This window comes from Centropristis striata, chromosome 16, assembly GCF_030273125.1.
Source record: "Centropristis striata isolate RG_2023a ecotype Rhode Island chromosome 16, C.striata_1.0, whole genome shotgun sequence".
Taxonomy (NCBI): Eukaryota; Metazoa; Chordata; class Actinopteri; order Perciformes; family Serranidae; genus Centropristis; species Centropristis striata.
In genome coordinates this window covers 26,069,272-26,093,651 of record NC_081532.1, presented here as the reverse complement: position 1 = coordinate 26,093,651, position 24,380 = coordinate 26,069,272, and the positions used below count along the sequence as shown (strand labels likewise).

The window sequence follows — 24,380 nt, the reverse complement described above, 5'->3', positions numbered from 1 at the left end:
CAAACAATTAAACAATACCAGGATGAACTGTGCTTTTATGACTGCAAGAGAGTGAGTGAGAGACACTGTGTGTGTTGAGTATCTCACTGAGTGACATGCTGAATGTTTTTGTAGACTAATCTGTTGTTCATGAAAAAGCTGCACCAATTCAACTTTGGGTATTCACTAAATAAAAAGAAAAGGTTCAACTATACAGTATGCTGCCCAAATACCTTCAATATTTAGGTTTAGGTTGGCATATTAAACAGAACGAAATATATATATATACAAATATAAAAAATAAAAATATAACTCCATATATAACTTCCACATAATAGAGTTATGAATGCAATTGAGTGTGTGTGTGTGTGTGTGTGTGTGTGTGTGTGTGTGCAGGTCAACTCTACAGAGGGAGTTAGTATCAAACTCACACAAAGTCCCACTCAAAGTCCATAAGCTTCCTCAAGAGCGTGCACACATGCGGGTTCAGGGATGTCACTTTCTTCTGGACCATTTTCCCACTTCTCTTGCTTGTCACCTTGCCCTGTCGTGCCTTTGTCCCTCGCTCTGGGTTGATTCCTACACAGCTTCTACAAGATATGGCAAGGTGAAACAGAAAGACACACACAAAAATATGAAATTATGCTTTACATCATCAGTCATTTGAAGCAAATGCATAATATTAATCTTGTTGAAATTAATATTTTTCTCATTGTAGAATTTTGAGATGAGCTACCTACTACGTTTGAGATTCATCTGAGTGGGACCTTCATGTAAAGCAATGCAAAAATGACTCTAAAGCACAACCATCTGAGACTAATGACTAAATATGGGATTCAAACTTACCTCTTTATGAATTCAAGGATGCAGGCTGCCTCATCCTGATACTGAAGGTTGAAATTGTAATAGCATGTGAAGACAACAGCAAGCCCCATCACAAATGCTCCTTCACAAACCACCTGGCCCTCGATGCTAACCATCCATCTTTGGTCAGAAGTCAATGGATCTGAAAAACAAAATTTACCAAACAGAAAGTTGTCAGGGAACCCAATCAGTAAGAAGCCTTTTGAATTTACAAAAACAGAGGGCTAAACACCCAGGCATAAATGAGGAACTGGATTTGACTGATATTTAGATTGTCTATATTTACTTTCTTTTTTTAGTTTGTCAAGTTATTGTTGTCCAAGACAACGCCATCTGCTGGGCATTTTATTTGTTAACACAAAATTGTTTATAAGAGCCCTAAATTCCTCATAGATCTAGCCTCATCTTAAAGTGCACCAGATTGATGCATTTCACTTTAAAATGTCCATAGTTCAAAAATCCTCTGAGAAACACTAGTACAGTGCAAGTATAGTCACAAAACTTGTGTGTGCTTACCTAGAATGATCAAGCGAGGGCTGTCAGGCAGGGCAAGGGATGCCTTCACAGTTGCTGCTGTGACTGACACCTACATAGCAGACAAAAGAAACATTGCAATAAGTTTATATTAAAATTATTACAAAATGTTTTAACAATGGTTCACATTAACTTACTTTTAAAGAAATGCTGAAAACATACATCTCTATTTATCCCATTTCAATCTGCAAAGTTGACTAGATCAGTTATACTCACATCTGCATGCAAGATAAGGGCTTCTTTCCTCTCTTTGAAGTGTGCCATCAGTAGATCCAGAAGGTAGGGGAATGTTGCACTTTTTTCCACGGAGAGGACCTTCTTCACATCATTATTGCTGGGATTTGCCTTGAAGTATTCTAAGAAGATTCTGCCCTGGTCTTCAGGAAATGCCTCCATCACTCTCAGGATCTGAATGTCTGTGAGGAGCTCAAAGTGAGCACACATGCTCCTTGGCAGGAACAAGTAGGGCCACTGACTTTTTATGTCCTCCAGAGGGACAGCTGGTGTGGCGTTGATCATTTTGCGTTGCAGATAATAAGTTGTTTCCATCAAGTTTTGTATTTCTCCCCTTTCTGCACCTGCCAGGCCTTCATGTCTATATATATCAGTCATATTTTGTCTCAGACCTTCAAGACTTTCTTCAGTTTCCTAAGCTGGTAACTCTGGTTGCCATCGTGTGCACCCATAGCTGTCTGCTGGTCCTCGGGCTGGTATAGCCCCTGTGGCATCCTTTGAAACTCTATGTCGAGCAAGGGTGTTGTTCCTGTTCAAATGCTCCACGCGCACTTTAACCTGGCTCAGAAGTGATTCATAGCCTCCACCTATCATTGTCTTTCCATCGTCCAAGGTATCAGCAAAGGATTGTGGATATTGTCTTGTAATGTTTCTGGTAATTGTGAGGCACTGTGCCCTTGTGGGGTTTGCTTCATGTTTTCTCATATCATCCACTCTCACAAACTGCCGTCTGTCAGATGGTGAGGGCCTTTTACCACTTGTAACTGTAGAAAGCAACCCAGGTGGCATTTTGTTCCAGTTCACCTGGAAGGTTTCCGGCCAGTTTTTCTTGATATTTGTGTGTGGAGATGGTTGAGGAGAAGACATGGGACTTGAGCTTGAAGGGCTTGTAACAGATGAGGTGCTTGTGGACAGCTGCCTGGGTGGGGTCTCAACACTCACTGTATCTGAAAAAAAGAGGAAGAAAACAAAGTGTTACACTGACCAACTCCATCTTTTTCATTTTTAAAATTTACATGACCAGCCTCAAGAGAATTACAACAGTTAATGACCTTTTGATTTCCAGCAATCGAGGCGCTTCCTACACTGGATGGGCCTGATGAAGTCCACCATGTCCTCCTCTTGAACATATTTCAGGTCTTCTCTGCTCTCCACTCCCTGCAGTATCAGCTTTTCTACCAATAACTTTATTTTTTCTTCTGGGAGACTCGGGAGTGTTGCCTGGATGATCTCCCAGATCCATGCAGTGGCATTTCTCCAGGGTGACTGGGGAAAGTGTCTTTTCTACTGACTGTGTCTTTTCTACTGACTGTGTATTCGTCTATCAGTACTTTCAAGTAGGCTATCTGGCCTGTGGTGATGGCAGGTGCACATATTAGCTCAACGATTTGTCTGAGTTGCAATATGAGTTGCCACACTTCATTTTCCTCTGGATTATGAATCCTGTCCCCTATCAAGACTGGTAGGAGTCTGAGAAGAGTCCAATTCTGGACAGCGTGGCCACTTAACTTCTCACTTCCAGGATTAACATCACATGGTTTGTTATTTGCATCATTGCCAAGATATCTGAAGTGATTAATGCGCTGATTTAATTGCATGTAAGTGAACTCCTTCTGTTTGACAAAATGGCTGAGATACAGTGCCAGGTCATATGATACAATGCCTTCAAAAAGGTCATGGCCTAAGCAAGGAGGTAAACCTGGATTACAAACATGAAAGTGAGCAAGTTCATTAAATTTGGAATCACATTTAATACCAAAGTATGAGTGTGAATCATTTTCAATCACCTGCTGAACATTATTTTTATAGGACTCCACTGTTCTGGTGGAAGACCTTGTCAGTGGCATGGAAATGAATGTTGCACGATCTATGTCACAATACCTGCAAAAGTAAGTGCTCCTGCTAAAATTTTCTACAAAACCGCCAATATTGTGGGATCCAAGATTATCTCCAGCAATGGCACACAATGTGCCTTTCAGCTGCCCATCAGGTGTGGCTATGCCATTTTCCTCAAGATCTTTGATATCTGCAACAAGTGTACTAAATACTTTTTCCTGGCCAAAGTATTTGAAATCCTGCTCCCGACATAGCAGAACTAGCTGCATTTGCTCAACACTCGACCTGTTATGAGGTGCTACATCTGCAAGCGTTGCATACACTGCAAGAACTTTATGCTTCTTTTTACCAGAGCCTAGTGGATTTGCCACTTCAAATGCATCTTGATACAATATCAAACCAAAGGCCTTATCATCTGATTGAAACAGCAGATTACCAGCCACACTGCTACCATCCCATACATCCTCCAAGATGTCTTTTGGTCCATCACTAGAATGCATGTGCTGCTTGTGTGAATGAACTTGCTGTCTAACTGACTCACACTGAAAAAGTGTAGTGTGTCTCATCTGAAGCAGATGAGACTGACTTATATCATGCACTGCCTGCAAATCTTCAATGATACTCTGTATAACTGTAGATGGGAGCAAACATTTAGCTTGAAGTTTCAGATAGAACAAAGCCAAATTCTTTAGGAAAAGTGGTTCTTCTGTGCTTTCTGGAAACACATCTGCCTGTTCCCCCTCTTTGTCTGCATTAGATGCCAAAACCTCTTCTTGCTCATCTGAGCCCCCTGCTTCCTCAGTAGTATTCTCCATACATTCTGTACTTCCATCACCTCCATCTGATGTTGTCTGACTCAAAAGCTGCCTAAATGCACAGCTTTTATGTGTTCTTGACATGTGTGATGAAAATGTGGAAATCACAGTAAAATTTTTACCACAGTTTGTGAATGGACATGAGACGAGTTTGCCCTCTTTAATGTGAGTCTTCAAATGAGAAAATAAATGTGACAAACTGTCACATTTGACAGTGCAGAAATCTAAGTGGCATGACAATAGAAAATCCAAAGTCCTGTTATCAGAGCATCCTTCCCTCAAATGTTGTGGTTCCCTCTTATCTGGGGGATCTCTGTACACATGGCATTTTAAAGCTAAAACTTTACCAAATGTACGATGACAATCATGGAAAGCGCATTTAAATTTGATGTGGGGAGTGTTTTGGTGAATTTTCATATGCCTAACAAAGGCATATTTATTACCACATTCATGGCCGCAAAATTGACAAGGGAACATTCTGCAAACACAACCTAGACTGCTGTCTCGTCTCCCTTGTTAGTTAATTTTACTATTGTCTTACAATTACCAATACTGATGAATGTTTGTTTTTTTAAAATCACACAGCTCAACCAAGAAAGGGCTCTACTCAGCATTTGTGCCTAAACATAGATATATGCTAACTGGAAATATAATTTACCAGCAAAGTGCTACTTAATGAATTTGAATTTATATCAAATACCCCAAGTCATATAGTCCCACAGTCCACCGTTCGATATTCGTTTTTTTACTTCAGCTCCACCAAACTCCTATATCGTAAATCCAACGAGTTGTCTCTCCAATCCTCCTGCAGACTGAACTTGTTCTGGCACAGCGAAGGTCGTTTTACTGACTGACTGTAAAAAATAGCGCGATGTTTAAATGTTTAACTCGAAATTATGTTACAACTAATCAATTTAAACTCTATATTAGGGTTACTGGGAAAAACAACATATTGTGATTATTTCAGCCCAGACAAAAAAGAAATAAAATAAAACCTTTCTTCTTTTAAAAAATAACGGCTTTATTTTCCCGACATGCTCAGCTGAAAACAGTAAATTCCTGTAAAAATATCATTTTGACCGTTGGAATGCCGAAGCAATAATGATGAATGTTTTTTTTTTAAATCACACAGCTCAACCAAGAAAGGGTTCTACTCAGCATTTGTGCCTAAACATAGATATGTGCTTACTGGAAATATAATTTACCAGCAAAGTGCTACTTAATGAATTTGAATTTATATCAAATACCCCAAGTCATATAGTCCCACAGTCCATCGTTCGTTATTCGTTTTTTTTACTTCAGCTCCACCAAACTCCTATATCTGTCTACATGAGAAGAAGTTTGTCTGACAAAAGTCTGAAAAAAGTTTGTCTGACAGGTAGAAATATAAAAATATTTCTACCTGTCAGACAAACTTTTTTCAGCGTTTTCTACAAGCTGCGGCCGTCAGCCGCACATTAAAACAAGCCGACTACTTTCTGTCTGTTTTAAATCACATCACTGCCGTTTATATTAATATAATTAAATAATGCACCAAGTGTTTTACCGATTTAATTGTAGAAGTTTAATTAAATTCATAATGTGTTTCAATCTGTGTCAAATTCGGCTCGGTTAATTTTGGTAGAGTTCACTGTCCACTGTATAAATTTAATTTTAATGTAATTTTACATTCACACATACTCCTCCAAAAGCTTACAGCTCGGAGCTAACAACCCAATTAACCACTAGCTTGTAAGACACGCGGTGTTAGCACAAGTGCGTTAGCTCAAAACTGAGAACGGGACTTAAAGTGAATTAATCATGACTTACCAATTTCACTGATTCCGCCTGGAAGTTGATGAAAGATGAAAACAAATCCACCTCGGTTCTGCTGATAAAAATGAAAAGGGCCGCGTTTCCCAGATTCGCTCGTTCTTAAGGACTTAAGAAGGCTCTTAAGAAGGGTTTGGCTAAGAAGGAGCGCTAAGATAGGGGTGTTTCCCAGATGCGTTCTTAACTGCCTTCTTAAGATCCCGCCAAAGAAGCTTCTTAAGAAGCTCTTAGTGGGAGCTGTCCACCACCGTGGTGCTGAAATATAAATCAATCGATGCCAGGCAAATCGATCACCCACCACTTTATCAGCGCTTAAGTCACCCCACACACCTGTGCAATAAGGCTACGTGTGTGTGTGTGTGTGTGTGTGATCACAGCTAACAGTTGTATCCGAGTAGTAATCAAGCCATTAACGCATATATACCCCACTGTGGATACGCACACACATGAGAATGGAGAAAGCAGGCAGCAAACGCAGCAAGAGGTCACCCTCGTTTACTGCAGAGGAGATGGCCACATTAGGGGACGAGGTCTGGCAGCACCGCGAGGTGTTATTTGGGGGAAAAAGATATAACATTAAAAAACCGCATTTGGCAGGCAATTGGCGCAGGAGGATCGGTGTCACGGCTGCCACACTCCGTGAAACCGGTGCCTTGCTGAGGCCGGTGCCGTCCCCCACCACCTCCAGGAAGCTCCCCACTGCGTAAAAACGCAGCGCAGCCAGGAGCTGCACCTCCGGGCTGAGGGCAAAATTGGGGTTGCCCTCTGGATGTGTGGTGACACGAGCGTGACGAGGCGGTGGATCTCCTCACGAGGAAGCCGGTACTTGGACTGGACAGCCCGGTCCGACAGCACGTCGAGTGGGGAGAAGTGCTGACGCACATAAGCGTTTATATAAACCGTCTGGCTTCGCGCAGGCGACGCTGTTGGTTCGCAGCGAGAATATGCTGTATTGCAGCCATGGTGTCTCACGCGTGGACTTCGGCAACGCCTTTATATAAACTTGCAGGTGGAGACCCTCTTGATGAGGTTCCAGCTGAGTTCAATTACACCTGTCAGTTTCCCTCATATCTGTGAAATACCACAGGGTTGTTGATGTTTTTATAGCTACTGTAAACTCATATGCAGATGCCGAATGTGTGTGAAAACGTAAGGAGTGATAGTAATGATGATTTATTTTATTTATGTAGCTACAGGAACACATGGGCAATTCTTTATTTTTATATCGTTATTTTTCTTCTTATGCTATTATTTTTCTTGCGTCAGTGTTCTGCAGCTATGAGCGCACATTCATCATTACGCAGGGTTTTAGTATTCCTTTGTGTCCGATATAACTTTCCCTGATGCGGCTGCACTGAGCGTTTGGTCGCTAAGAAGGCTGTTAAGAGTGGGTCAGGGCGATCTTACACTTCCTTCTTAGTGAAAGATCTTCTTAAGCTAAGAACGACTCTGGGAAACACTTCCTTCTTTCACAGCGCTCTTAAGAGCGTCCCTAAGACGCTCTTAGCGCTTAAGAGCTTCTTAAGCGCTAAGAGCGAATCTGGGAAACGCGGCCAAGGGTAGTCCACGTAAATCCAACGAGTTGTCTCTCCAATCCTCCTGCAGACTGAACTTGTTCTGGCGCAGCGAAGGTCCGTTTACTGACTGACTGTCTCGTAACGAAGAAAAAAAATAGCGCGATGTTTAAATGTTTAACTCGAAATTATGTTACAACTAATCAATTTAAACTCTATATTAGGGTTACTGGGAAAAACAACATATTGTGATTATTTCAGTCCAGACAAAAAATAAATAAAATTAAACCTTTCTTCTTTTCAAAAATAAAGGCTTTATTTTCCCGACATGCTCAGCTGAAAACAGTAAATTCCTGTAAAAATATCATTTTGACCATTGGAATGCCGAAGCAATCATGATAACTCCCACAATGCATTGCTTTCACAGTAATATACTGTACAATCATAATACAGTAAGTTACTGTTAGAATTTGACTGTAAATTTACAGCAAAGTCTTACAGTGTACTGTTTCCCTCAAGAACTTGAAGAAGCTGGTCAGCAACAATTTGATCAAGTCTGGACCTGTTTAAGAGTGGCTGGATACAGGCTATCTTAAAGTGGTCTGGGACACAGCCAGAGGCAATGGATAGGTTGATAATTGAGAGGATATTGGGACCAATGACAGATAAGACTACTTAAAAAAAATCTAGAGGGTAAAACATCAACATTGCAGGAGGACAGCGCAGCTTAGAAATTGTTTCTGTGAGATTGTGCATTGTAATGGGGGCAAATTAAGCCAAAAGTATCTGGAGCAGTCTAAAGAGATGACTGGGGGCACACTATTAGATCTAACACTGCTGACCTTATTGACAAAGAATGATACGAACTGATCACACTGATCATCACAAAGCTGACAGAGATAACAGGAGAGACAGGTTTATGGGCATACAGGTTGTACAAGTTGATTGACAGTGTTGAACAGAACCAATTAGGTCTGTGAAATAAGCTGTTCTTGCATCCTCATTTTTTATTTATTTAGAAGAGTTAAGAAGAGTCACTTAATATTGAATAAGTGAACATTAAGTTTTGACTTCTTCCATCTGCGCTCAGCTCTCCTGCAGTCCTGCTTACAGGAATTAATTGGTTGCTGTTACTGACTGGTGGTGAAGGGCGCAGTGCCATCTAATGCTACGGAACAAACAGTCCTTTGCTGGGCGGGTGGGGGGTCCTTCATGATTCATGCAGGACTTTTGGGCAGATCAGACCATCCTCTGCAGGACCTTCCTGTCATTTCCATACCATGCTGTGATGCAGGACGTGAGGATGCTCTCACTACACACCTATTGAAGGAGCAGCACGCTTCAGCTTCCTCAAGAAGTAGAGGTGTTGGTGGGCTTTATTTATGACGCTGGCCGTGTTGCAGGTCCATGTGAGGTCAGTGGAGATGTGCACCCCCAAGTACTTAACCCCATCAGCATATCTCCACATCTGTCTTTTTCACACCTCAGTGCGGCACCAGGCTACATGGCTTCTACAGTGAGCCAGTGACTGATGTTAATTCAAGCTGTATTAATGAGATAATGGATCACTTTCTGCTCAAATTATTTAGTCGCAGGTTGGACCCGGCAAGATAACTCTTCGTGAGGTGGCACCAGTCCAAGTAATGAAATGAATGGAGGCTCTGCTCCCTCAGATGAATCACATATGGTTTGTATGAGGTAGTTCTCTAGTGACAAGCAGAAGGGGGAAGAGTTTGGTCCACAGGAAACGTTTTACAATCATCGGGGTGGACTTTGTGTTTAGAGTTGAAACTCAACATGTAAAAATTTAAATCTGGACAACTTTTTTCATGTCAAGTCAATTTTATTTATACAGCCCTCAAATTGGGGGCTCTACAAATAAAATTGTATGTTTTAATTTTGTACTCTGCTGTACGACTTGTACAACTGCTGAGATTAAGACAGTGTTTGTAGTTTTATTAACCTGAATTATTGTTTCAAGGGACAACTTTCAAGTGTCTCTTGTGAAAGGCAGAGTTGCCCTCCACAGCCATAGAAAAAAATGATTGTTCTTTAACTTTAGTCAATCTCCTGTCTGAAAGCCTCGAACTGTGTGGGTGTGAAAGAACAAGTTGCTGGAAAAGCTCATATAAAGTTCATATAACGACTTCTATCCAAAAAGAGGGAGAGAGAGAAGTGTGCGTGCCCTGTGTGGGTGTGTGTGTAATCAGCAGTTTATGGACTGTGCTTGAGAGGAGGAAGTGTTGGAAAATTCACAGCTGGTTCATCACATGACAGAGGAGATTAATTGACATGATTCTGGGAAGCTGTGCAGCTAGCACCTACTCTGTCACAGCCATACATCAGCATTAGGAAATCAGCCCCTCTGTGATCATTATTTATCTGCCCTGGCTAAATGCCCCTACGGCCCCCAGAATAAAGCATCAGGATGCACTCAGGATAGTGGGGAGCATTTAACATGGGCTGGCCCTGGGACTAAGTCAAGTATTAAATGAATGAGGAATATGGAATTACCTTGAATGGTTCACCCATATACATATACATCTTTTTCAAGGATGTAAAATAATGGGTGCCTTATAGGGACTCCCTTCAATATACCTTTATGCTATATTTGTCTGTTAATTTGTTTTTTAAGTTGTACAATTATTTGCATTTTTATTTTATTCATCAGCAAAAACTTTAATCTTGACCAGTGTGAATGTCTGTGAGTACTTATATTATACTATTATCTGAAATATTAAGATCTCACTCTAATCTCACCATTCCCCATTCACACTTTTGTGTAACTGCTTTAGCAAATGCAGATATCAAAGTGCTAGTTGGATTAGAGCTCATGGTGCAGAGAAAGAAGACTTGTATCATAACCTAATTCTTGAGTTGTTCCACCCTGAATCAAAATAACCAGTTTTTGGTCAATTTCTGCTTATTCCACCAGCCAGAGACCTAACCACATGGCTTGACCATACAGTGGCTTTATAGCAAGAGGGAAAATATACTTTCCATGTTAGAGCCATTTTTTGTGTTGATTACAAGTTATATTCTTAGAATTTGCTTCTTTATTGAGGTACTATAAATCTTTTCTTTCTAAATCCTGATATGATATGAAAGAAATATTCTGAGTAATTATTTTTGTATTAGCCATAGATGTTAATCGAGCTCCACTGGCTACCTGTTGCGGCCCGCATCAAATTCAAATCTCTAATGCTGGCCTACAAAGCTGTCTCCGGTACTGCACCCAGCTACTTGAACGCCCTGATTCAGGCATATGCTACTTCACGACCATTGCGCTCTTCCAATGACCAGCGCCTGTCTCTGCCACCTGTTCATCCAAGACAATCCAAACTTTTTGCATTTCTTGTTCCCTGTTGGTGGAACACACTACCAGTTCCTACCAGAACAGGGGCGTCCCTCCCTACCTTTAAAAACCTCCTGAAGACTCAGCTCTTCAGAGAGCATCTTCTCTCCTAGCACCACACCACAACTCTACTCCTTAAAGAATTGTCACTAGCTGCAAAGGGATATTGCTGCACTAATGGCTCTTATTGCACTATACCCTGATTGTTCCCCTTTTTTCCTGTAAGTCGCTTTGGATAAAAGCGTTTGCTAAATGGAGTGCACTTATATAGCGCTTTTATCCAAAGTGCTTTACACTACACACTACGCTCATTCACTCATTCACACAGACATTCATACTGGTGGCCGAGGCTACCAGGGCACACTGGAGCCACCTGCCACCATTGGGAATGAATGCAGCATCGGGAGCTATTTAAGTTCAGTATCTTGCTCAAGGACACTTCGACCTATAGGCTGCCATGGACAGGGATTGAACCACCACCCATATGTGGTTGTTGGCACCGGATATGCTACACTGGGTGCATTTTTTGTTTCACTAGACATGGAGGAAACGTTCAGTACGGGGTATCGATACTGTCTTTGACCTCACTTTAGAAGTAGAACATTTTTGTTTCTTTTGTTATTTTTAAGAACAAATGAGTCAACTGTTAGTTTTGCTGCGTAAGCAGGTGATCCCGTGACAGCGTAATGATTTCAACTATTTCTAACATGTGAATTCAGCTGATTCGTAGAGGAGGCCTGTGAGTAAAACAACACGTTAAATTAATGAGATGAACTAAAGATGATCACTAAAGCTGATGGAATATGGATAATCAAAATAAAAGGAAATAAAAACGGAGAAAAGGATTGAAAGTAATCAAACTGTTTTTTGGGGAAACTTCATCATTAGATCACCAGATAAGTATTGAATTATATTATTATATTATTTCCAATGTGTCCAAGCAGTCAAAACAATCCATTTAAACAATCCTGTTTAAAACAGACTTCTTCATCAATATCATCAGCTCATCTAAAATTAGCCACTAAGAGAGCTGCACTACAAGCATGTATGTCTGCATTAAAACCAAAACATGATGCGGAAATGGAAAAATACAGACTACAAGCTCAGTTGGAGAGAATGGACCGGGAAACAGATATGGCTGCATCTGCCAAATTCAAGGTCTAAGATGCAGTTTTCATGAAGGCTCTGAGGGTCAGCCTACAGCACCAGAAAAAGATGGAATGAATGAATATTTTGACAGTTATATCCAACATGGCTCTGTGGATGAACCAGAACTATCCCGTTAAATACAGCTGTACCTAAAACACCCTCCAGAGCAGCCCCAGTGCACTGAGGATGGGATCAACCAAGGAATGATACATCTGAGGTAGTGGTCGACCGGTACAGGTTTTTTAAGGCCGATGCCGATACCGATTTTTTGGGGCCGATTCTTGAAGCTGATATTGCCTTTTCTCCCTCCATTTACATGATAAAAATGACACAATGATAACAAATGTCACACAAGTCTCAATTTAAACAAAAAAAAGAAACATTTATTAACCCTCTGGAGTCCATCGATTTATTGAAAATACACGTTTTATTTACAGTAATAACTTTTACTTATTAATATGTGATATGTAGACAAGCTGAGAAAGCCAGTTGAAAGTGCAATCATAGGAGTTTTCAGTGAAAAAGTAAAATGACACAATGATAACAAATGTTACACAAGTCTCAATTTAAACAAAAAAAGAAACATTTATTAACACAACAAACAAAACATATGAACAGTTGGATATCAAACATTCACACCTTAATTTAAGCATGGTATGATGCTGATAACATTACTATCTTGAACAGTATCCCAGTGGCCAGCCCAGGGAACTAGTGAGGAGCGGCCTTCATATGGAGCCAAAGAGAGGCCATGCTGCACAAAAGTATTTAAAATCCACTTTGGAGACAGAATGAAAATTGTAAATGCATACATGGAGAAAGCTCTTAACTGAAGCAATATTAGATCAGAAGATGGAAATGCATTGCTTGCCTATGCCCTTAACCCTTAAGAACTGGATCTTGTGTAGATGTAAGGTAGTTGCTTCGGGTGGTCAGGAGATGGCGCTCTGGTGTCATGTATATCCTTGGGTGGTTTAGCTTTTTGTCCCTTGTGGCACACCGTGTTTCGGGTTCTCTGTTTGACGTGGTCGCCATTTTCGTTCAGTGTTTACTTGTACTTTTTAAGGTAAACGGTGCACGGTAAATGAATGTCAAGTATTCTGTTATATTAACGGCTGTTTGTGTATGTTGCTAGACTGCCGTGTTTAATGATGTGATGATAGGAGTCTGATGAGTTTTTAGTTATTTCTAAGTCCATTCTATGTGTGTATACAGTGTTTGCTCAAAGGTGTTGTTTAGCCTGTGAGCCCGCCTTTAGACTTTCTGTTGTCTCACGTCAGTGTTAACTTGTACTGTTAAAGGTTGAGCTGCCAGTCATTGTGACAAATAAAGCATGACATGGTCAGAGCCACAAATATAACGACCACTGTGTCCGACTGGTCCCTCCTCCGCCCTACATCATCATAAACAACACAATGCAGAGTTCCAGGGTGTGGAAAGGCTCATCCCATACAGGCCAGGTTACATATATAACGCTCATATCAAAACTGCCATATAAGCTTAAAGAAATGCGAAGAACCACAGCATATTAGCTTTTGAAAAAAACTCCAACAGAGGGCCAGATTCTCTGACCTTGTTGCATTTATTTAAAAAGAAACTTGCATTCTGCAAGATCCACTCTTTGGTGACATTCAGGAATCAGCGCCAAAGAGATCCATCCCAAAGGGTAACATGGCAGCAGGCGCCAAACAACAAATTAAACAAAGATGAAAAAGTAATAGCTTTGCTGTGGCAGTTGCAATGATGAATAATAAAACAGTAGATCAAGCGAGTAATCAACAACCTGAAAACCTGTTGGTCAATATTTGTAATAACAGTTGTTCCATTTATCATACAGGCAAGCACTTATTGGATCAATGTGAAATGTCAAAGGCTCAACCACATGATGTTAAAGTGCATCTGCTGAGAGAAAATGGCATCTGTTTTGGTTGTCTAATCAAGCGACACGAGCAAAACCTGTGCAAGAAGAATGACATGCCGATATTGTCAAGGAAAGCACCCTAGTATTCTACACTTTTACAGACCTGCAGAGAATCAAGCAAATGATAAAATAATAACCAAACAGACAAAAAGATCTATCAGTGGAACTCTTGTCTCTTTGGAAAAAGAGGAGGAACACACTGCAAGCTTTCAATAGTAACAATACAGGTAAAAGCTTCCAAAGGCAGCAAAACAATGCTAATCTATGCATTTCTTGACCCTAGCAGTACAGCAACATTTTGTACAGAGAATGTTATTAGACTACTCAAAGTGCCAGGATGGAAGACTACAGTTCTCTTGCAAACAATGGGTCAAATTAAACCAGTCAATAGTTATGAAATAAGTTGACTACAAGTGGGCAAAATTTGGATGGGAAAACTTTAGTGAGCTATATAAAACAGTCACTCACACACAGATACCAGTGACAAAGGGGAACATTTTCTCTCTGAATGACCTCAGCAGGTGGCCTTACTTGAAGGAAATACAAGTGAAAGAAACTGATGCGGATGTGGAACTCTTCATTGGAGTAGATGTCCCAAAATATGAAACCCTCGTAAATCATAAACAGCCAAGGTAATGGTCCCTATGCTGTGAAAACACTTTTAGGATGGGTGGTAAATGAACCATTTGTTCAATTGAACAACTGTAAAAACCTTCTTGTAAACCAGTACCACCATGATTTCCCATGGTGTGAGGAATAACCTTAAATGTCAGCAGAGGACCGCATATTTATGAAGCTGGTATCAAGTGCAGCTACACTGAAAGATAATCACTATTAGTTAACGTTGCCGCTTTGCAATGGTGATGTCACAATGCCCACAACTATCATATAGCTGAGCAGTGAGCACAATACCTTGCCAGTAGATACAATAAAGATGCTGCTTTTGCTGGAGAGTACAAGGCTTTCATGAAAGATGTAATTGCAAAGGGATATGCAGAGAGGGTGCCATTAAAGGACCTTCATTCAAATGATGGGAAGGTGTGGTACTTACCCCTCCATGGGGTGTACCACAAGCGTAAAAAGACAATTAGAGTAGTGTTTTTTTGTTGGAAAAAGTAGCAAGATGGCGGCGCACACAGTTGCAGCAGCTCAGTGCTATTCAAGTCAGTGCTTTACATGGCGGAATATGTTCGTGTTTGTACTCGTCCTGTGTACTTTCTGTTGGGCCAACTACACCTACGGCTGGCACAATTTCCTTAAGATAGGAGTCTCTTCTGAGCGGAGGGTAGCAGTTGAGTTTCTCCGCACAAGAAGGATCCTGGTGGACATAGCGAGGAGTCCTGGCTCTCCATGGATTACCATCCCTGCAGCGAGGAGACGGAGGCGGCGCAAAGAGAGAAAGCAGAAGCTAGGCTGCAGGGCCAGCGTGCTAGCTAGGCTATGGAGGCAGCCAAACAGATCACCGCTTCCCAGCCTTTTTCTGATGAACACTAGATCAATCATCAACAAGATGGATGAACTGAGGCTACAGGTTGCTACAACATGGTGAAGGATGGTTGCCTTCTGCTGATCACAGAGACCTGGCTTCACTCATCCATCCTGGACTCGGCTATAGAGCTAGCCGGCTACACAGCACATCGGCATGACAGGACAGCGGACTCCGGTAAGAGCAGAGGAGGGGGGCTCTTTGTGTACATTAACAATAACTGGTGTACCAGTACAGCAACCATAGACAGTCACGGCTCCCCAGACCTGGAATATGTTGCTCTTAAATGCAGGCCCTTCTACCTTCCAAGGAAATTTACTGTTGTCATGATTACTGCTGTATATATCCCACCTGACGCTAATGCTAACTCGGCTAACGGACTCTTATATGACAGTTTTAGCAGGCAGCAGAGCAGTTATCCTGATGTTGTTCACATCATTGCAGGGGACTTTAATCATGTAGAGTTAAAGACAGTACTCCCCAAATTCCACAAAGATGTCAAGTGTACTACGAGAGGAGCTATTATACTGGACAAGGACTACTCCAACATCAAGATGGGCTACAGGACTAGACCACTTCCAAATCTGGGTCAGTCTGACCACTTGTCCCTGTTTTTATTCCCTGCATATGCCCCTTTCAGGAAAACTGCTCTCACCACCACAAATACTGTGAAAACTTGGCCTGACGGTGCCACTTAGCAGCTGCAGGACTGTTTCAGTACGACCAACTGGGACATTTTTGAAGAGCAAGACCTGGAGCTGTTCTCTGGCAGTGTATTTTGCTACAAACCATAAGAACCCACAAACATTTTAAATGTTCTAGAATCTCCCATATTCAGCTTTATGCTTGACCTAAACTCATTAAGTCCCTAAGTCCCTACTCAACACCCTGGTGTGGTGGTCATGTGACAGTCATGTGACTGTGAGAAGAAGTGACTTCTCCAGAATGTGGGTGTGCCTGGAAACAGAAATCTAAAAAAGTAGTTAATTTCAAAAAGCTTATTTTTTGTTACTTGGCTAAGTTAAAACCCATTTAACAATTCTAATCCGTTAAAAAGGTGTCCTTTATTACATTTAACCTGTTCTGACCAAATTTCCTGAACAAATTAATATAAAACAAGTTACAAAAATATCGCTGTGACGTATACGTAGGCCACACGTTTTAAAGAAGTACAACACTTTCATGGGTGAGGTAGACCTCCTTGATTCATGTGTTACAAAATCCAAGTACCACATGAGTTCATGGAGGCGGTACCTCTACCTGTTCTGGCAAACTATCATGTTAGGCCTTGTTAATGCATGGTTGATCTACCACCATGACTATAAACTACCTAGTGTTGTTGTGATGGCTGTATTTGTATTTGATTGTTATGATAACTGTGTTTAAATGTTCGAACTTGCTTTTCTTGGCCAGGTCTCTCTTGGAAAAGAGATTTTTTTTTTTTTAATCTCAACAAGATTACCTGGTTAAATAAAGGATGTATTTAGTGTCCCAAAGCCAATGAAAGAAAAGAGCTTCCAGAGGTTGCCACGAGTCTCATTCTTTGGCAGGCACAAAGACGCCACCCATCACTTGACGCCTCACCTCCTCCACCACTGCCCAAGAGAGTTTGTGTCGGAGTTTCAGATGTAGTTCGCACCAACCAGGTTGCACACTGGCCTGTAAAATTTCATAAGTGTGGCCGCTGCAAATTCTGTAAAATGAATGCATTGCAATTAAATATTGCAAGGACACAGTAACGGTGGACAGACGCATCGGTGTATATCCCAACCGGTAGCCCTGGATGAATCAGGAGATCCAGCAGCTACTGAAGAAAAGGAACAACACCTTCAGGTCTGTGGACAGGGCTCTCAACAGCATGGCCCGAACCAACCTGAAGAGAGGCATCAGGAACGCCAAGTTGGACTACAGGAGGAGGATTGAGGACCACCTGGACAGCAACGACAGCAGGCAGGTGTGGCAGGGAGTCCAGCAGCTCACCAACTACAAGACTAACCTCGGAGTTGCTGAAGATGGTGCATCGCTGGCAGAAAAGTTTAATCTTTTCTTTGCCTGCTTTGAGGTGGAGCCACCAGAAGCAGCTGCACACCACCCTGAGATCCAAAGCGCCACCTTCTTCACAGTTGAGGAGAGTGAGGTGAGGCACACGATGTGGACCGTCAACCTGAGGAAGGCGACTGGACCCGGCGGCGTACCTGGACGGCTGCTGAAGGACTCCGCAGACCAGCTGGCTGGAGTCTTTACCAGGATCTTCAACAAGTGTCTGTCCCAGTCCACGCTCCCTCCCTGCCTGAAATCCTCAATCATAGTCCCACAGCCCAAGAAATCCCACATTACCAGTCTTAATGACTACCGGCCAGGTGCACTCACCCCTGTGGTAATGAAGTGCTTCGAAAAACTGCTCCACAGAAGATGCCGTGGCTACAGCCCTCCATGCTACACTGACACACCTGGAGCAGCAGGGGAGCTATGTACGGCTGTTTTCTGTAGACTATAGCTCTGCTGGCCGCACAGGGAAATTAAACGTTTAACCAAACGGGCACAGTCACGATAGTGTTGTTATTGTTTTCATTTTATTTTCACAATGCTAATGTAATGTAGGGCAAGGAAAAATAGTTTTACTTATGAACCATGGCTTTACCGCAAAATCGATAGTAAGTCCACCTTAAGCAGAGTCCAAACAATCGCCCCAACACTGCCATATACTGTTGAGGAGGGCGGGACATTTGTGAATCACCAGCTGTGTGTTTGTGGATTCTCTCAACAAGAATGTCTCAATCACACACACGCACCTCTTTCCTCAATGACGTATTTTTGACGATCCACAAATGCTGAATCACACTTCACAAGCAGAATTTTCAGTTTCACAAATGCCTTTTTAAAAAAAAAATTTTTTACAAATTCACATTAATTTGTAAAAACCAACACACAAGTTACAAATCCTGTGGTGGGCCATTTGTGAATCACAAGCTATTTGTTTGTGGATCTTGTCAAGGACGTCTCAAAAATGCATCTTTGAGGAAAGAGATGCGTGTTGTAGAGGTCCGGGGGGTCTCCACGGGTTGTTAAAGTTGTAATAAAAACAGAAAACAAGTCTTTACCGTCACACTGCACGTTTATTTTATGCAGGGGAAGCTCAAACACCATTTATATGCCAGACTTGAAGGTAAAAAAAAAGAAAAACAACGTAAAGATGGTTACAGAGGATTTCTGTCCAGCTCGGGAAAAAGTACAGTCAGCCTAAACTCTGACCTTACGTTACCTTGGTAACCAAAAGAAACAAAAGTAATTTAAAGTGACAGTATTGAGAAGGTGATCATTACAGTGTGTGTGATTGATGATTCACAAATGCAGAGTCACACTTCACAAACAGAATTTTCAGTTTTACAAATGTCTTTTTTTATTTTTACAAATGGAAAATTGGGTATTTACAAATACACAATATATTTACAAATACACAAAAATACAAGTTACAGTTTAGAAATTTGTATTTGTGGATAGCAAAACACGTGTGCAAATCAAGGACTATTTGTAGATCACCCTCTGTGCATTTACAGGTATTAATGAGACAAATTTTAGCCCATACTCCTGCAGTGTAAAAAAAACTCTCCGCAGAGACACTTGTTCCAGGAATGCACAGGAAACTCTAGATAGTATAACAAACAGTTGGTCTAATGTAATAATTTATTTACTTACATTCTCTTGCTTCTTAATGGCAGCCACCAAAGCATCTGTCAATCTCAAGTAGGTCTCACTGCCCTTCCATTCAGAGAGAAAGGGTGGATCCTTGAATTGAGGATCAACAGCTGATGTTATGTACAGTGTCTCCCTCTAATTGGTATATCTCTTGTTGGCGTTGGCATACTCTCCTCTGACATCACCAAGGTGGCATCTTTCATTGATTTAAGTTCCTTGAGCACTTCCTCTGTACACGTTATGTCAGCTTCGCTCAACATGATTTCTTTTTCACTCTTTCTAAACTCGCACAGACAGCTGGTTGCTGTTCAAAAAACCTTTCTATCATCTCCAACTTGTGACAACATCTGTGTCAGTCTGTGTTTTGGTAGCTGCAGCAGCTCTTGTTTGTTCTTTAGCTGGTGGCTAGCTATGGTGCTGCGTCTGAAAAAGGTTGTAACATGTCTGATACTTCTAAGTCAGGGGTCTCAAACTCGCAGCCCGCCGGCAAATTGCGGCCCTTGTGACAATATTTTGTGGCCCCCACCTTGATATGAAAGTTTAATGTGAGTTTTATATGAATTACGATTTTAATAATTTTGTGTCTTTTTTAAATAATTTTGTGTCTTTTTCAAATAATTTTGTGTCTTTTTTTTTAGTAATTTTGTGTATTTTTGGGTCATTTAGTGTCTTTTTTAAATATTTTTATTAATATTATTTCTTTTTTGGTAATTCTGTGTCTTTTTTTGGTCATTTTTTGAGTAATTTATTTTTTTTTCTGTCATTTTTTTTCTTTTTTGGTCATTTTATGTCTTTTTTTGGTCATTTTGTGTATTTAAGTAATTTAGTTTTTTTTCGATCATTTTGTATTTTTTTTTTAAAAGTAATTTTGTGTATCTTTTTTGGGTCATTTTGATACTGCCTCCAGCGGCCCCCAGGTAATTTGAGTTTTCAGACCCCTGTTCTAAGTTGTCGAAGAATTGTTGGAAATTTGAATGCCTTCTGCAATGAAAAATTCAGACTATGTGCAAAACACTGTATATGGGTCATGTCTGCAAGTCAGTGACAGTCATATTGGAAACATTGTCTGTAACGACAATGTTATCTTTTGCATCCAACAGCCTCTCTCAGTGATGCAATGTTTCTGTGTTCCTGTGTGGCTGTGATTCAGTAGCCCTCAATGTTTAAGGGTTCTAAGCGTCAAGCATGTCAAATCGACTCTCTCCACTGAGCTGAGGAAGTCCAGCACCCTTGCTTTGACTTCTGTGAACCTCCTGGACAAATTGATGTCGGTGATGTGTTTTCTTGGAAGGTATGGTGTATCAGGGCTGTTTTTTATCATATTGAGGAAGCCGTCATTCTCCACAACACCTCTTCACCACTGATGAGCACCAGCCTCCCCACTCACATCACGTCATAGTGCAGAAGAAAATCTAATTTTGTTTATTTGTATGTTGTCAATGGCTGATGCGAGCAGAAATAGGGACAGTTATTGAAGCAGAGTGAAATAATATATTATAACTCCTCCAGTTCTTTCCCCACTCTTCCCTCAGAGTCTCCATATGTCCCGCCTCTAGTTTGACTTTCTTCCCCTTTTCTCTCCTTCTGTTGATGGGTTGTGGCCAACCGCTAAGGCTCTGCTGGATGCAAGATCAAGCTAGTCTGAGCTCCGGCCCACAGGCTGTCTTCTGGCCAGATCCTCCACTCCAGACCAGCAGATCGCTATATGCTAACTAGCCTCTTCTCATACTTCCACCTTCCCTCATTCTCTTCCTGTCTTGCTGTTGCTTGATGATGGAGAGTCATTCACTTATTCAGCTCTGTGCCATCCTCCACAACATGCTTGGGAGTCCTACAGGACAGCAGCAATACTAACCTTCTGGAAAACATCCACCATCATACCTGTACCGAAGGAAGCCCGCCCTTCAGAACCAAACCACTATCGACCAGAAGCACTCACTCCAATAATTATGAATACCTGGAAAAACGGATCCTCAACATCATCTTACCAGCGTGAGATGCCGACCTCTTCTATGAAAATAATTCAAATTCCTTCAACCTTTGATAAATGTTAATACAGTAATTTGATTATAATTATTAAGTTAATTCCAGAGATCCAAATTGATAATTTAGTAACTTTAGGAGACTAATTTAGGTGAATCTGGTATCTTCGTGTGAGTCGGGGATACCGTATCTAGGTGGAAAAATGTGAGACATGCAATACTGACAGTCATGAGACAATGAGAAACTTTAAGCATCAAATTAAATTCTGATTTGGGTCTGAAAATTGAGGAACTGGCTTTGTTGATCAACATGACACAGATATTAAAGAAAAGCACACATGTACTTTGTCCACTAGGCCTGTTTAGAGTGCTTCAATGTATACTCTAATGCTTTCCATATGATGCTAAACTGTCAGCTAACAGTTAAATATAAATATCCATACACAGAGGTGAACCTAATGCTAAAGTAAACGGAGTTGATTTTCCACCCAAAAATTGTAAAGAGAATAAAAAGTCAGTGAGTGTAAATGGAAGCTTTGACTGAGAGTGATCTTCACTGACTGTTTAAGATCTCAGCAGGGAAGCCCCTTTGATGCCTGCTGAGGAAAATGATGAAAACAATATGAGCCCAGGAGTCGCCCGAGAAAGAATCTTAAAAGGCATGGTAGCTCAAATGTAAGGAATGATGCAATCTGATTTCGAATAAAGAAAAGATTCACAGAGAAGCGAGGTGGGGTGAGGAAAGACATCTTGTTACAGACTTCAGGTTCAGCAAAAGAAAGGAGGGAGATAAAACTTACACACATAAAAAGGGATAGAGTAAAATGTTGTTTCTTTGACTTTCTCAAGTACATAAGGTTTTTGAACTGTTGTATAGATGGGAGAATAGGCACATGCATGTAGGTGCACTGTGATGACTGAATTAGGTATTCTACAGGTTTAACATGCGGAAAATTCTCCTCACAATAAGATTTTCTCCTCTTAGCTGTTGATTGTGGTCGTTCAGAGGTAACAGATTTATGCAAAACATTACTCTCTGAAACTGCCTGGACAATCTCACAAGTGCACTGTAAAAAATGTCTGTAGATTTTACGGTGAAAAACTGCTAAACCATGACAGTAAAAGACCGTAAAATGATAAATGGGTTAAATAAATATTTTTTACAGTTGTTTTTAAAAAAAAATACATTACTCCGCTGTAAAATACTGGCACCGTGTTTGCAACAAAATACACTGTAATATATTTACAAACCATCATTGTAATTTTGGCATTTATTTTTTGTAAAAGTACTTTTTCTCACTGTTAAATGTACTAAACACCATATATCATAACTAATATACTGTAATATTTAATGGTAAAATCTTTAATTTATGCAGCATTTATAAAGTATTTTCTAGTCAGTTATATGACAGAGCAGCATTTCATTTGATGGAACAACTTTTTTTTTTACTGTACAAAATAGAATAAAATGGCAATCTTAAATGTGAAATCAACAGTGCTAATATCATATTACCGTAATATTAGAAAAAATTGCACCGTATTTATTATGGTAAAGTTCTGGCAACCACAGCTGCTGTTTGTTTTTACCGTAAATACAACAGGGTTTTTTTTTGTTACAGTGTGTGTCAGTGAAAGACCAGTCATGTTTTTCCAGTATTTTCAGACTACAGATTATCTGACAACAGGTTACGACAGTGCAACAACAACAAAACAACTGATCAATGTGCTCAATAATTTCTTGTATTGTCCCCTGTGATGCATGGAGAATAGTTCTTCAAAAAGAAAGCAACCAGATTGTACTATAACTGCTCTACTAATCCCTTAGTGCTAGTGCCTGCATCATCATGTGATTGCCCCACAGAGTCATGTTCAATGTCACTATCCTGGGAAACATCTCGAACATTTTGCACTACAACTGCTCCATCATAGTCTGATGCATTCTGATGTTTTCTGCATTTGTGTACATTGTATGAGGAGTAAACATTTGTTTTAAACGTACAAGCTGTAAATGGACATGGCACCATTTCCTTCTTTCTTAAATGTCCCCTTAGATGATTGTACATTTCCAAATTAATCTTCAGTGAATTAAAAATACTAAATGTGCACACATTCAACTAGTATACAGGCAAGGCAAAGGGGAAACAGTAGAATACTGGCCTTGGTAGAGCCTGTAATGTCTCAATAACTGTATTTTAAAGCAACTAGAAAACTCACATAATTTACATTTCCACAAATTTAATCAAACAATTACGTCTTTATACAAGTCTGCTTGGTAAACAAATTTTTCTGTCCACTGTAGAAATTAACTTCTCTCACTGACCAAATTAATTGACTTTTATCGGCATTTATCATCCAGCACAGAGCGAAAAAGTTAGGGGAGGGTACTACATGGGCAGCTTGAAACCTAACATCTGAACAGACATACTCAGACTCAGCATCCGTCTTTTTTTGACAAATTTAGGTGCGAAAGCACAGTGTTTTTTTTTTTTTTAACCACGCTGCTTGCTAATGCATACCATTTGAAAAGAGCTAATGTTACCCTCCCTCCAGTGCTGCACGTTCTGCTTTTTCCAACTCAAACTATCAATTTTTTTAAAGTACCTCGCCGAAGAAAAAAGGAAAACTTGTACAAATCAGTGAACAGACATACACTTTAATATCAAAGTGAAAACAGATTAAGATTAAGAATTAATTAGAAATGTATAAGGTAAAATAAATGATTGCATAAGTATTCATACCCTTTAAAGTAACTGACCTAATTCAACAAAGTTCCTGCTAGTTGATGCAGCAGAGTGGAGATCACTGCTGGCATCAACTAGCAGGAACTCTGTTGAATTAGGTCAGTTACTTTAAAGGGTATGAATACTTATGCAATCATTTACTTTACCTTATATATTTGTAATTAAATGAAACTATTTAGTAAAAATCTGTTTTCACTTTGACATTAAATAGGTTTTTTTTGCAAATTCGTTTTAAAAAGGCCAAATTATATCAACCATGATTTCATGTGTAAAAGCAACAAAAGGGTGAAATATCCAAGGGGGATGAATACTTTTGCAAGCCACTGTGTATACAGATGCAATCAATCAATCAATCAATCAATCAATCAATCAATCAATCAATCAATCAATCAATAGATACCATTCCAGTGCCGCAATGAGCAGGACACAGTTCACAGTATAAATACAGAATGCAGGTTGTTA

The 24,380-nt window shown here is 40.4% G+C and overlaps 1 pseudogene; it reads right to left on the bottom strand.

Annotated features, from left to right (window-relative positions):
- Nucleotides 1-406: 406 nt before the first annotated feature.
- Nucleotides 407-8,802, bottom strand: LOC131987758 (uncharacterized; annotated as a pseudogene).
- Between the last annotated feature and the right edge of the window lie 15,578 nt (nucleotides 8,803-24,380).